A 16,240-nucleotide genomic window follows, 5' to 3' on the forward strand; every position below is an offset into this window, starting at 1 on the left:
GAACCCACATCATCATCAGTCCGGAATCCTATTTATACAGCTCATTCAGAAACAAATCACATTCTAATTATAAATCCTTTCCTTACAGCCATCCTCCTTCTCTGGTCAGCACAGAGAAATATGGGATTGATCTGGCATTTCAGAGCAGGAAGAAGATTCAGTTGCCTTTGATAAGTTTTTAAAAATTGAAAGAAATTTGGATTCTTCAAGGCTCATGATGGCTCCCGGGAATCACAAAATGCTCTTCACAGAAGGATAGGAAAATAAACCTGTTAGGGCAGAGTTTTTGAATGTAAAATAGGGCTTTCCTTATGGAGTTAGATGCAGGAGCAGAAAATTGCAGCCTGCAATGTAAGAAGGAAAACTAAACGGAAGGGCCTAAGAAAATTTCATAAGGGATTCCCTTAAAAATATGACTTTTATTCATTTCACTTTTATCCAGCTTTTAAAAAGGTGACTTCACCACAATGGGCTAGTCAGCAGCAGTCCCTAAAGGCTTAACCTGCTTTGTTTGAGCTTGAAACCCACATAGGCAAAGTTCCACCAGATAAAAGCAAGAGAAAAATTAAAGCAAACCACATAAAGCAAAAAATCAGGACCCTGGAGAGCTCATAGTAGACCACGCTGACAAGGTTAAAAACAACAACACATGTAGTTGATTCAGAGGTTATACCCCAGGGCCCTGGGCCACCACTCACAGAAGGAAATGTGCATTTCTCTCTTATTATTCTACATTGATCCTATGCTTGAGATGTGTTTTTTTTCAGCGGGCTTTTGCCCTACCCAGCAAGATTATTGAAATCTTCAAGTGGTGTCCTCCACCAAGTATGAAAAATTACTGGCTAACATCCAGTGAACCATTTGGTCTTCTGATATTTGACCTCAAATTCCCATCATCCACTTACCAGGCTGGTCAGAAGCTGAGAATGGTGAGACGTCTTTTTTTTATACTGGTAATTAATGCTTTTTTCATATGATGAAGATATGATTAATAATAGTGTGCCATCAAGTCAATTATGATGTTATATTTTAATTTAAATTTAAAGATGGTTAACATTAGTTCTTATGCAGTTTAACTGTAAGGGGTTTTTTATTATTACTTTGACAATTGTAAGGCTTGGCACTATAATCATAGCTATAGAGAGAAAGTCAGTGTAAAAAGGAAATGAAACAAAATGAAATCAATATTTTAAAAACTTTTCCATCACTTATCAAGAATTAAATGCTGGTGATAGCATTCTTGATATTGAGACACCATTATGTTAATTCTGATTTATAGCAACCCTTTTCAGTGGTGCCTCGCTAGACGATGATAATCCGTTCCACTGAAATCGCTGTTTAGCGAAATCATTGTCTAGCAAAAAGCATTTCCCTATTGGAATGCATTGAAACCTGTTTAATGCATTCCAATGGGGAAGAATCGTCATTGTCTAGTGAAAATCGGCCATAGGAAAGCCGCTTTGTGAACTGCCGATCAGCTGTTTAAATAGCTGTCTTGCGAAGCTTAGGTCCCGAAAACACCCATTTTGCAAGTGCGAAGGGAGCTGTCACAATCGTTGTCTAGCAAAAATTGGTTTGCGAAGCAGGGACCAAATATTGTCCAGCAAAATTCCCCCATAGGAATCACCGTTTTGTGAATCGCTATAGTGATCGCAAAAAGTCAATGTCTAGCAAAAAAAACTGTCATGCGGGGTAACTGTCTAGCGGGGCACCACTGTACTCAGAAGCGGTTTTCCATTCCCTTCTTCTGGGAGTGCCATGCAACTGTGCAGCTTGCCCAAGGTCACACAGGCTGGCTCTACTTGCAAAAGGCACAGTGGGGAGTCAAACTCCTAACCTCTGGCTCCACAGCTCACTGAATTATCCGACCAATTGATAGTATTGAGGCATTGCTATACTGTATTTAAAATTGATTGTTTGCTCAGAAAACCTATTTGGGTGATTGTGAGCACTATTAAGAAAAAGGAGTAATGTGCCACTACAAAAATAGACAAATTGATTGTCTTTCTAATCACAGTGCTCCTTTTTCCACAAGCCATTGAAAAAGCAGGTTCTTCTGGTCTAGGTGTCAATAAATTTGAAGAGTAACTTAAAAATAAGCTCCATTGCTCTGAGCTCTGATATTTTATGTGTGTGGTTTTTCCTGTTCTCCAGGCATTCACAGAGCAGTAGAAGCCATAAGAATAAATACATTGATTTTCTTTTTGATTTAGTGATACTGAAAGGAGGACCTGAAACACCATAGGGCAGCATCATTGAGGAATAACTGGTGCACAGAATTGTGGAAGAATGACACAGAAGTCTTATGAATATTTTCAGCACTGCTGATGTCTAAACTAAAAATTAAATAATTAGGGATTAATTTGTCTGTTTCTAGTACATGCCAATTGTTCATGTCTTCATTCAGAAGTCCATTTACACATCAGTCTGTGAAACTGTGCATGAATGTTTGTATTTTCATATACTGTGCATTTTTGTTTAACCCGAAACCATACAGTAGAGGGACATCGTGGCGCTGTGTGTTAAACCGCAGAAGCCTCTGTGCTGCAAGGTTGGAAGACCAGCAGTCGTAAGATCGTCCCAGCTCCTGCCAACCTAGCAGTTCAAAAGCAAGCAAATGCGAGTAGATAAATAGGTACCACCACGGTGGGAAGGGAATGGCGTTCTGTGTCTATTCGTTCAATATTTGTATTAGTTCAGGAAAAGTAAAATCAGACTGGTTTGCTTAAAATTGCAAGCTCAATAAAATTATTGAGCATCCCTGTAAAAATATAAGACCAGAGCTAAGGATTTTGAGTGTGCTCCTTAGCTCAGAAAATTGGAACAGCGGTTGGGAATTCCCAGTGATTATTCCCAAAAGAAAAGCCAACCTGTGTTGCCCAGAGCACCACCAGAAGGAGGGACTGATAACTCCCTTCTGAGTACTTTATACCTGGAAAACCCTGGGAGGGTCCCCATAACTCAAAATCAATATGACAGCCTATAAGTATTATGTATCTCGTCACCAGATGGAATAATTTAGAATCTCTTGACTGAAAGAGTTCAAGCTTGTTTCTCTTACTGTTTTTTCCCCTTCTCTGAAGATAGAAATATGCAATGGCATCATCTATTACTGAACAGCATGGAGGATGTATCATGGATCCTTGAACAGAATCTTTTTATGTATCCCGTGACATTGCTATATTGGTCTCATCTTGTCTACTGCTAGTCTTTTTTACTTTCCTTCAGGAAAGAAAAGCATGCTAAAAATATTAAACAAAAATGGAATGAAATATACAGTTGTGCCCCGCTTTACGATTGCCCCACATTATGACGAATCCGCTTTATGACAATCTTTTTACGATCACAATTGTGATCGCAAAATGATGGTCTAAATGGGGGAATTTCGCTTAGCGATGATCGGTTCCCTGTTTTGGGAACTGATCTTTGCTTTACGACGATCAAAAACAGCTGATCATTGGGTTTTCAAAATGGCCACCGGGTGCTTAAAATGGCTCCCTGCTGTGCTTAGGGATGGATTCCTCGCTATATAGGCAGCAAAAACAGCCGCCGTATGGAGGATCTTCGCTGGACAGTGAGTTTTTACCCCACTGGAACGCATTGAACGGTTTTCAATGCTTTTCAATTGGGTTTTTAATTTCGCTTTACGATGTTTTCGCTTAATGGCGATTTTCCTGGAATGGATTATTGTCGTTAAGCAAGGCACCACTGTATATGAAATCTATGCTGAGGTGGCAGCATTTAGCATTGGGAGCTTGTAGGGGATCAAAATAAAACTCATTTTAGTCTTCTAAGATCTCTCTATAAATCTGTGTCACTTCAGAGTATTTTTCACAGTATCCACAGTATCACAATTACTCTTCCCTACAGATATTTTAATTGCACCATTCTTGGAACTGTTGGTGGTTTATTCCTCCAGAAAGAACATTTCATGAGGGGACATATCAGACAAAAACCAACAACAAATATTTAATAATAATTAATAAATATAAGAAATGTTATGGCACCTTTAAGACTAGCTATTATATTTCAGTGTGAGATTTTGTGGATACATCTATTTCTTCATGTGGGAACATTCAATGCACCCCTGGCTCTTAAGCACCTAAGGAAACATACATACAAAGATTGTGTCAATAATTAACTATAAAAAATTCGGAAACCTACATAGACATTATGATGGCCATTATTGGGGATAAAGTTTCTCTAATTACTTTTGGTGTCAGTCATTAGACTCTTGCCATAGGCCCCACACCTCACTCCCATAGTGTTTCCCATTGTGTCCAGGATTGTATAGATCAGCCATTCTAGACCTTTTTTTTGGCCACAGCCATAAACACAATATGAAAGAAATATAAGCTGCATCAAGATGGTCTAAGTCATATAACAAATCTTATACGGTAATGTGTGAATAATTGTTTCCCCAGTATGTGGCCCCCTTTAAATGTGCCAGGGTCCCCCAGGGGGCCATATGGTCATTGAGAATATCTGGGGTGGATGATTACACAGCAAACCTTTGTTCTGTTTTTCATGAATTTCTACCCTCCCTCTAATCAGACTTCTTTGCAACTCTTGCCTTATAATGTTGAATATCATTGAATATCAGTCACTGTCATAAGGGATTAACACAGAATAGCTCTGAATGTGAAATGGTTAGGAATGTTCTTCCTTAATCAGAAAATTGGCTCTCAGAAAAGAAATACATGAAATTCCTTAGCATCCATACCATTTTGCTGTGAGGCCAGGATGTCATTGTGTGAAATCATTCAACCATTGCATCTTCAGTATATTTAACTTCAGGAACAACGAGTCTAGCACAGCTGCAAAAGTGATCAGCAGGTCTGAGCTGGTTCCTTCACAAGAAAACATTTTAATGGCTTTAAGGTGAGCCCTAGTTGCAATATAAATATTTTCATGTTATCTTAACACTGTGTAACCTTCTCCAAAAATGCTTTCACTGTAATTTTGCAGAAGATGACAAGTGTGAGGTTTAATTTCTCTGCTAATTTGTGTGAAGCAGGGACAGTTGTGAAATGCAAATGATGCTTTGAGAGGCTGCTGTTTTTGTTTCTATTTGCGCACAGGGATTTTTCCTTTTCTTTCATGAATGAATTCCTGGCAACCGGTGGAATCGTAAGAGACTTGTGATGGAAAAAGAAAAACAAGGCATGTTCTGCAGACTTCTGCTTAAATCTGACCATCAACATTTTAGGAATGGAGCACCATAGGTTCAAAGCTGTAATCTAGTTGGAAGAAGGCTGAGGGGACTTGCTTAAATCCTTCAGTGCCACCATTTTTCCCTCTCAAAACCGGTACCTCAAGAAACTGCCTCCACCAGCCCTTCATCCACCCCAATTGCAATCTCAAGCAAACATCTTTCATTTCAGAAGTAAGAAAGGAATGAGGAAAGAGGTTTCATGGAACTTCTTCTTTTTCTCTTTCTCCATTCTCTCCCACCAAGCATGGAACTCATCACAGCTATTTCAACTTTGGAAGACCTATATTTTCATAAATGTCAAGGTTTGGCCCTGCAACTTCTTTCTTCACAAGCTCGTACCTATCTTCCTAAATCTGTTGCCTCAAACTGATCAAAATCTAAAATGTCTCCGGTGTGGTTTCCAGAGAAAGTACTTTCTCAGTAGTGCCCCCACTGCCTGTGAAATATTCCTGCAGGATGAATGCCTTCATTAGGAGCACTGAGACACAAGGCTGACAGCTTCCTCTTCCTGGTGGGCAAAGTTCACATGGACCACCTAGGATGTTTTTGCAATCTCCTCTACCCTTGCAAAAAATGTAGATGTTCCATGTAGATGTTAAATTGCAGGGAGGGGGGCAGAACTGAGGACCCCACAAGCCAATGGCTAGAGAGCTGACTATCCAGCACCACCTTCTGAGCTCAGCCCTCCAAGAAGGGTGGGAACCACTGTGAAACAGTGCTTCCAAAGTCCCTCTCATAAAGGTGGTTCAGAATGATACCATGAGTGATAGTATCAAAAGCTGCTGAGAAGTCCAACAGAGCCAACAGGGAAATATTATCTTTGTCCAGTTCTTAGCGTAGGTCATCCACTAAATTGATGAAATATGTCTCTCTCCATTACATAACTAGGTTTGAAGACAGATTGAAAATCCCAGATTAGGGAGATTCAAACATAGGTATTTCATTTGACTTTTAGTTGGTAGGTGCCATCACGTTACTTCCGACTTATGAATGAGTGATCTCCAAAATATCCACTCCTCTAATGCTGTGTCTCATTTTTTTATTGCAAAGTTAATGCTTGCGATGGGAACTTTCTCCCTTAATTATAGTCCTGTTCAAACTGTGTTTAGAAAATAGTGGATTGGAGCACACTGCAAACAACTTGCTTTCTCTTGCTCCTTCTTTGTTGCCCTGGCAACTTCAAGGGTAAAAAGAACATTCTGACTTGGAAAGCTCTGTGTGTGTGTGTATGTGTGTGTATGTGCGTGCCTAGCTGCCTGCCTGCCTGCCTTCACAAATACCATACACACACAGACACACACACACACACACACACAGAGCGAGAGAGAGAAAGAGAGAGAGCACCCTCAATACAAATGTGCACAGTGTGTGCCCAGCACAAAACTTTTACCACTTTGTGAAGAGAATGTTCAGGCTTGGTAGCTTTGTTTGCTTCTCTTTTGGCGGGGGATGGTTGGGGGGGGGACACACTCACTGTTTGCAGGAATGATGGCCCAGTACATAAAGGCTGCTTGTTTTCAGAAGCATTTTTTCTGAGGCAGCTGAAATGTATAAAGCCACATTCTCCTCTCTGCATGTAGAAAAGGAAAGCTTTCCACATTGTTTTTAAAGATGGAACTCAGCAGGTGTCCCTGTAGTTAGACTGCATGCTATTGAGAAAAACCTGAAAGCCAGTAAATATTCATGAATGGAAAAAGAGAATCTTACCAGATGTGGTTGACTGGGTTGTCTCTCCTACCCTACAGTCAAAGGGGGAAAAGTATATGAAAGAAAGATTCACTAATCATTCAAATTTCATATCATTTCATTTCATAGCCACCCAGAGTAGACTTCGGTCTAAATGGGCAGGATATAAATTAAATAAATAAATATCAACCCTTTCACCTTTGTTATACTTGTACAGATACTGGATTTCAGCTAATGCAAAAGTGGCATTGCAATAAATATTAGTCAGTATCCTATTTGTTTCAACCATATGTTCATTTTGTTTCTGTTTTTATACCATGTCGTGATTTTTTTTAAAAAAATCAGCATGAAATGATTAAAAACTCTACATTTTTCATACACTTTTCTCCTCATATACACCTTTGTGAATACATAAAAAAATTTGGCACTAGGAGCTGCTGCAAGATAATGGTTAAGAGTGCTGGACATGAGAGTTCCTATTCAAGTCCCCGTTGAGTCATTAAACTCACTGGACAAGCTTGGGGAATTATCTTGATCTGAACTAACTCAACACGGTTGTTGCGTAGAGAAAATGGGCAGAGGGGCACAGCGCCACATACACTACCTTCAGCAAAATGAAAGAAACGTAAGATGTAAATGGACCTTATAAAGAATACAATTTCTGGAATATACACATTTTGTGAGAAATTCTCGCAAAATAAAGCTTTCAGTCTTGTTTTCAGGAATATGTGCATCTTTCTGCACACTTCCTCCTAACATATGCATTTTGGTATGCATTGTTATGTGGCACACTACACAGCAAATACTGGGGAAAGATGCATGTTGCAGTATACCTGTATTTGCATCTGTAGACGTTGTCTAGAGGGGCGGGGTAAAAATTGAATAAATAAATAAATAAATAAATAAATAAATAAATAAATAAATAAATAAATAAATAAATAAATAAAGTGCAGATTAGCTAAGTTTGGATAAATGACAAACAGACAAAATATCTCACTATGAGATACATTTCTGATTTTTATGTGCTTTTAAATTGTTTAAATCAGTTTTTTATTCATTGGTCTTATTATGATTGTATGTTTAATATTAGTAAACATAATATTAATAATATAGTGATATGCTGTCAAAGTTGATTCTGATGTACAGCAACCCTTTCCAGTGCTTTACCATCTGCTTCTTCTGTTTTTTTTTTCCAGGATCATGCAGCTTGCCCAAGGTTACACAGGCAGGCTTTTCTTCCTTGAGGCACAATGGGTCTTCAGACCCCTGACCTATGGCTCTGCAATAGAGGTGGAGGTATTTGTATTTGTCCACTCACCCTCCACTGCTGCTGCGGGCTTCGCGCTCCCTTCCTATCACTTCAGAGCGCCCTGTCAGCCAGCCACTCTTCGACCTGACAGAGAGGCTTGTCATCCCACCTCCTGCCAGGAATGGCTAATTGACTACGAGTTCCAGAGCGATAGGAAGGGAGTGCGGAGCCCACAGCAGCCATGGATGGTGATTGGACAGTCCAGCCCCAGAGGGCCGGATCTTTGTTATGTCCACCTGTGGGGGGATATTCTTATATGAATGTAAATACCTCCATGTCTATTCTGCATGGAGCTGCTTCATCTCACTGAAGTATCCAGCCATCCAATAATATGCTTACTTGATTTAAATAGTACAAGTCGTTGCATTTTTAAGCTGCATTTATCTCAAAGGTGCACAGCAAAGAACATTGTGGTTTTTATAATAGTTTTAGTTCCATCTATTTTTATTTATTTGTGTTCTGCTTCTATGGAGAGGAAAGCAGCACAGAAGTAAATTAATGATTTTTTTAAAAAAAAGATCAAGTGATATAGACTTATATAAGAATCAATTCACACATTCAAATGGGTCAGCATCCCGTTGATTATTTACACTGGCCTATGTACAATGGTGGGAAGGTGACGGAGTTCCATGTCTAGTCATGCTGTTCACGTGACCACGGAAACTGTCTACAGACAAATGTTGGCTCTACAGCTTGGAAATGGGGACGAGCACCGCCCCGTAGAGTTGGACACGACTGGACAAATTGTCAAGGGGAACCTTTACCTTTTTATGTACAATGACATAAATTACCACAGCAAATTTCCACTAGTTAACAGGTCACTGCTTGTCACATAGTAAATCACATGACTGGCACACAATGAGGAATAAAAGTGGTGACTCATTTATTACTAGCAATTCACTATTCCAATTTATACCAGTACCTTTACACTAGCATAAGTACCCAAAGGGATTCTGGTTAACTGTCCTATTCAGATGTTAGTTTGCCTGCTAACAGAAGCATAAGAAGGGCAACAGCACCTCCCTAGCATCACCCCCTCCAACCAATGTTCAGAGGGTGATGTGTCTGAACAGGCAAATCATCTAAATGGGGAAATCAGGCCTCCAGTTCACATGGAGGGTCCCTATAGACTCATCACCCCATACACATAGTGTCTCTTGCCTCATCACCTCCACAAACACACACACACACACATCAGCAATAGAAATGAATGATGCAGGGAAGCAGGGCTAAAGCATGCCCCTCTTCACATGCAGCATCAACATACAAAGCTAGCTCCTTTCTGTTGTGACTTTAGCCTTGACTCTTAGCTGTTTATGCAAAAAAATTTTCCTCCTCGATTCATTTATCATCAGCTTTCCTCAAAGCCAAAGACCACAAAGCTGAAGGACTTCAGATCTAGATCCTTATATCTCTTCTCCATTCCTTTTGCTTTTCTCCCCAGTCCTCTCCAAAGGGAGAGAATCCCATCTGGACAGGCAAGTGAAGGCCAGGGCAAATTAGTTATGTTGAAGCCATAAAAGCAGCTTTTCTGGGCAATTTGCTTGGGAAAGAATTAAGAAGAAAATAGGAGCCTCCTGTGCCAGTTAGAAAAGAAATTTGTGGAGATTCGGACATTTTCTGGTCTATTCTGCTCACAGAGTGTAGAGACGATGGGTTGAATTTGAGACTTTAACTGTGCATGCCACATGGCACTTGGATTCAGCTTTGCCTTCCTTCCATTTCCTTTGCCTACTTATTTAGTTACTATTTCCATTACAACACAGGAAAGCCTGCCATTTTTATAATGAAATATGGAATCCCCAGAAAAGGATTTGAAACTTTCCATTTCCGGCCAACAGATTCCGGAGCTGCAAATATATGCCCATGGACCCAGCAAGTCAAAAAATATTGGGGCTGTGAAAGAGTTGAGAAGATTGCAAAGAATAACAACATAGATACCAGGGGCGGAGGAATGCTTAACAGCACAATGTATAGCGGAGGGATGATTATCAGCAAGGAATCTCTTGGCTGAAAAGGGGAAGAAAGAAGACTGTGCATTTTCTATGACTGTCATAGACTTAATGATAAATTTCGCGGATTTTAGGAAATCCGACCGATTCTAGAAATCCGATGAAGTTTACCTTTTCACCTGAATCCACATGAAATCAATTTTTTTTCCCTCTGGGAGGCCCCATAAAATTGCCACATTTCCTTAGCAGACCGTGAAATTATAGAGAATATTGCAGGCTCGTCTGGAGCATCTGAAAATAATAGGCTAGACTACTGAATTTGTGCTGGTATTGCTAGTTGAATCCCTCTCTCACAACAACAGATGGGAACTAAAATATTTGATTAAAATGTTACTGTTGAACAGCCCTGAATGCATGCCACAGGCTGGATATTTCAGAAGAGCAACACTAGACATCACAAACATCATTGGGGCTGCCCCCTCAAAACAGAGATCCAGTAAAGCATGATGGGGTGAAAGAAATTAGTCACATTTGGCTCTTCATTCATACTTCCTACTTCTCATGTCCCAAATCAACAAGCGATACAAAATGCATTTAATTTACATATTAAAATCTACACTTTCCTGGATTTTTTTTAAAAATTATGTGTCTCCAGACACTAATGTACTCTGGAGGAAAAGCAGACAATAATGCATATCTTACTACATACTTCACACAAATACGCATTTTATTAGTGGGAAACTATTTAGAGAAAACCCCTGTAAAGTTAGAAAGAAATATATATACTGATTCATACATTAATGCTTACATTAGAAGATGTCACAAACATGCATATGAGTTTTCATGCATTTTTTTTAAAAGTGTGTAGAATCAGGATCAATCAAAGGTAACACTGGAAAAAGAAGAAACAGAGTAGAAAGGAGTTCACAGATTCACCATCCTCTGTCCTACATAACACACAGCCTTCTTCTCCTGTAATAGTAAAGCACGCTTGCTGGTATTCTCATATTGTACATCTTTCCACCTCCTCCATAAGCAGCCAATGGTATCAAGCAGAAGTCCAACTTCTTCTGAAGGATCACTCACTTGAAATGTTCCCTAGCTATTGAATGGCTGAGGAAGCATTCTGGCAATATGACAGAATCCCACAGATGGTCTCTATTCAAGCTTCCATCTACATTTAGCCCCTAACAACACTGGATGAGAGCATGGTTTAACAGAAACGAGCACAGCAATAGCAAGGATGTAATTTGAAAAAATGCAATTGCTATTTTTGATTGTGTTAACCTGGGTGTAATTACACAATTATCCACAAATATTTAATGGGAGTTTTGCATACCTAAATAATTAATTTTAACAATTGATGGGCTGCTTTGATTAGTATTTTCACAGTGCAGCATAGCATACATTTGTCATCTCTCCTGTGATTACTCATAATTTGGAATTTGTTTTATGCAAAGCGCTTTCATTGCTTGCTGGGGAAGGGGGGGATGGGAAGAGATACGTTTATCCAGTCTATCGCAAACTCTTTTCCTATTTGTTGCAAATCGACTTTTGCTGTATGATGACATTTATTATAATTTATGTCATTTCTCCTCTGATACTGGGTGTTTGAACATGCATCAAGGACACCCTTCGCTGTTCAAATATACCCTTTGTTGCAGTATGCCTTTGATTTTTAGATCAAAAGCTAACTAAAACAAATAAAATGCTAGGGCCCATTCAATAATGCATTTAATTTTATTGCTCCCAAACCAAAATGAGGTACAGTTCAATCATTGCAAAAAGGTCAGAATGCTGCATAAATGCCGTGCTCTGTTATGTCCACTCAGCCTTTCCATTCTGGATAACTATCAATATCATAACGTAAGAGGCATTCTCTTAAATGAGGATATCATTAATGATGCCATTTTCAATGGCACATAGTTGTCTGTACGATTCTTCCAGAAAATAGTCAAAAGAAAGTAGACTGCATATTTTAAGATGGCAGATCTCATTGGTTGTTTGATAGTGTGTCACATCTCATGCTTTTCCCAGTGGTAAAAAGTTCCTGATGGAATATTGCCTTCATTGATAGTGTACTCAATAATGGTTGCAACTACACTATCAAATAATGGGGGAAATGCTCCGGAATTGGGATGGAATGATTTGCATTCTTTTCCAATGTGAATCAGCCCAGAATTTTCCCCAACACCAAATCCATAGTTTTTTCCTCTTTTGCTCACTACCACCCACAAAGTGATACCATGCAAGGGACAATCCCAGAAGCTGGCTCCTCTTTTCTTCAGTTAACCACTTCTCAGCCAAACACAAAGCAATCTTCAGGGCTGTTTTTAAGCATGTGTGGATGCTAGTGAGCATTCTGGAATCCTATAGACAATCTTGACAGCTGTCATTCGTGTTGTTAACATTCAGGTTCTCCTTTGCTATCTAAAGCTTGGCAACATACGATATTTCCTGGTGTTTTGAGCCATGGATACAGCAGTGCTGTATCCAAAATTCATAAACTGGAGGTTTCTTGAAGAGTGGGATTTTTCTGACTTTTTAAAATGGAAGCTTAAGCATACGTATATACACTACACACAATTTCAATCAGAAACTTCCCTCATGTAGAATTACCCAGTGCTAGAATATCCCAGAAGATGAGCCCATGATCTATACCAGTGGTTCTTAACCTTTGTTACTCAGGTGTTTTTGAACTGCAACTCCCAGAAACCCCAGCCAGCAGAGCTGATGGTGAAGGCTTCTGGGAGTTGCAGTCCAAAAACATCTGAGTAACAAAGGTTAAGAACCAGTGATCTATACTATAATTACTTGGAGATGAGAGAAGCAAGAATACCTGGAATATGACTGTAGTCCCTCTGTGTCAGAATATTCTGAAGTGCTGTATTGGATTTAATGAAATGGTGAGGCAAAAGTGTGAGAAAGTGCTACACACACAATGGAGAAATGTACTCATCATTTAACCTCTCAGGTAAACTAATGTTGCTGTGCTCAATCTGCAGAATGCAAACTTGCAAGTTATGTTCCAGTTTTCAAGCCCTTTTCTTGGGAAAGGGAACCTGAGAAAGAACACCTGTACAAACATGTTGTGTGAATGTTTTCCAAAAGATGTCCCATCACCTTTTGAAATGTTAAAACAAAAAAAAATGGGGGGGAGCTGGGTGTTAGCAAAGATTGTCACTAGAAATTAAGATCAAAATCATTCAAATAATGTGAAAGGAAGACAGTGAAGAAAGCCAGGGGCAAAATTCAACTCATTTGAAATGTGGTGTTGAAGGGGAGAGCCTTGCAGTTAGCCAGAAAGGCAGAAAAGTGGATACTCAATCAAGTCAAGCCTTAACTCTCACAAGAGCAAAAATGAGTAAACTGAGGCTATCCTACCATGTACATATAATGAAAATACAGAATTGACCGAAAATACAATATTGCTGTTGTTGTTTAGTCATTAAGTCATGTCCAACTCTTTGTGACCCCATGGACCAGAGCACACCAGGCCTTCCTGTCTTCCACTGCCTCTCGGAGTTTGGTCAAATTCATGTTGGTAGCTTTGATGACACTGTCCAACCTTCTCATCCTCTGTCATCCCCTTCTCCTCTTGCTTTCACACTTTCCTAACATCAGTCTTTTCCAGGGAGTCTTCTCTTTCATGAGATGGCCAATGTATTGGAGCCTCAGCTTCAGGATCTGTCCTTTCAGTGAGCACTCAGGTTGATTTCCTTCAAAATGGATAGGTTTGTTCTCTTTGCAGTCCAGGGGACTCTGAAGAGTCTCCTCCAGCACCACAATTCAAAAGCATCAATTCTTTGGCAATCAGCCTTCTTTATGGTCCAGCTCTCACTTCCATACATCGCTACTGGAAAAAACATAGCTTTGACTATGCAAACCTTTGTTGGCAAGGTGATGTCTCTGCTTTTTAAGATGCTGTATAGGTTTGTCATTGCTTTCCTTCCAAGAAGCAGGTGTCTTTTAATTTCATAGCTGCTGTCACCATCTGCAGTGATCATGGAGCCCAAGAAAGTAAAATCTGTCACTGCCTCCATATCATCCCCTTCTATTTCCCAGAAGGTGATGGGACCAGTGGCCATGATCTTAGGTTTTTTTGATGTTGAGCTTCAGATCATTTCCTCCTTTCTTCAGTTTAAGCTTGAATATTGCTATAAGAAGCTGATGGTCGGAGCCACAATCAGCTCCAGGTCTTGTTTTTGCTGACTGTATAGAGCTTCTCCATCTTTGGCTGCAGAGAACATAATCTGATTTTGATATTGACCATCTGGTGATGACCATGTGTAGAGTTGCCTCTTGTGTTGTTGGAAAAGAGTGTTTGTGATGACCAACTTGTTCTCTTGACAAAACTCTATTAGCCTTTGCCCTGCCTCGTGGCGCAATGGTTAAACTGCTGTACTGCAGCCAAAACTGTGCTCACGACCTGGGGTTCAATCCCAGGTAGCCGGCTCAAGGTTGACTCAGCCTTCTATCCTTCTGAGGTCAGTAAAATGTGTACCCGGCTCGCTGGGGGGGGGCAATGTGTAGTCTGCATAATTAACTTGTAAACCACCCAGAGAGTGCTTGAAGCACTATGGGGCGGTATATAAGCAGCACGCTTTGCTTTGCTTTGCTTCATTCTGAACTTCAAGGCAAAACTTTCCTGTTGTTCTTTTTATCTCTTGACTCACTACTTCAGCTTTCCAGTCCCCTATAATGAGTAGAACATCTTCCTTTGGTGTCAGTTCCAGAAAGTGCTGTAGGTCTTCATAGAATTGGTCAATTTCAGACTCTTCAGCTTTGGTGGTTGGTGCATAAACTGGGGTTACTGTGATGTTGAAAGGTCTGCCTTGGATTCGTATTGAAATCATTCTATCATTTTTGAGATTTTATCCCAATACAGCTTTTCCCATTCTTTTGTTGACTATGAGGGCTACTCCATTTCTTCTATGGGATTCTTGCCCACAATAGTAGATATGATAATCTACAATATTGGTGGAAGGACAGTAAAAAAATGGAGGAAGACCTAACATGAGACAGATTATCTCAATAAAGGGAGTCACAGCTAGATAAAATCCCAACAGCCCCCAAATTGGCAAAGAGCAAGAGCAGACTGCTGGCTACATCTGTGCCAAATTTCGTGCTAATCTGAAGCCCTGTTTCAAAGTTATAATTTTTGTTTGGACTGCCCCCATTTTTAGAATTCCCTTGTAGAATACTGATTCACTCTGCCAGCCAATGATCATTGTTGCACTCCCATTTAGCCATAATCTAGTCTAACATATTTAAAATCAGTGCCGCTCCCCTATTCAGCTGTTTCTCACAGCCTGGGAGCAGAAAGGTAGCACTGCATGTCTCCTTGGCATGGAGATGATCCTTCCGCAGCTGGTTAAGCCAGCTTTAGGGGAGCTTTATAGTGGCAGAGCCTTAAAACAGGGGGAATTTAGCTCTGAAAGTTAATTTCAGCCATTTAACTCATGAGAGAACAGATTTTACATGTAGAGAACACACAAGCAAAGCAGAAACCCATGCTAGGCTGCAAACATTTGTAAAATATCCCCTCACACTCCTTCCTTTCTGTTGTCTTTCCAAAAACAAGGGAGGGAACCTCCTCAACAAATTAAGGCAGCCTCACTCAACAGCAGTGGTGTGTTTTAGCTTTCCACACAGTGCAGACTTGATTGATGGAATTCGCTGCCGTCAAAGGTAGTGATGACAGCCCCTAGTTTTCATTATTAGAAAAGGAATAGGACAAAGTCATGTATATGAGAGTCTTCCAGTAATGATTAAGCGTGATTTCTGCATGCAAGGTCCCATGTGGACAGAGGCAGTGTGTGTTTCCCGGTTTGCTGCTGTTAAAAGGTGAAGGCTAGAGTGGGTCTGACTTGGGAAAGGCCATGTGTTCTTATGCAAAAAGCTTGGCAAAGTTACTTTTTCATGCTATAGCTTCCCAAATCCTCATGCGCAGAGGCTGGAGGATTATGGGAAGTGTAATTTAAAAATCCTACTTTGCTGAGTTGTGCTCTCATTCATAAGAAATTTATTGTCATTGCACTCACAAGTGGGTGCAACGAAATGAGGTGCTCTTCCCCA

The sequence above is a fragment of the Pogona vitticeps genome, chromosome 5 (genome assembly GCF_051106095.1).
Source record: "Pogona vitticeps strain Pit_001003342236 chromosome 5, PviZW2.1, whole genome shotgun sequence".
Lineage (NCBI taxonomy): Eukaryota > Metazoa > Chordata > Lepidosauria > Squamata > Agamidae > Pogona > Pogona vitticeps.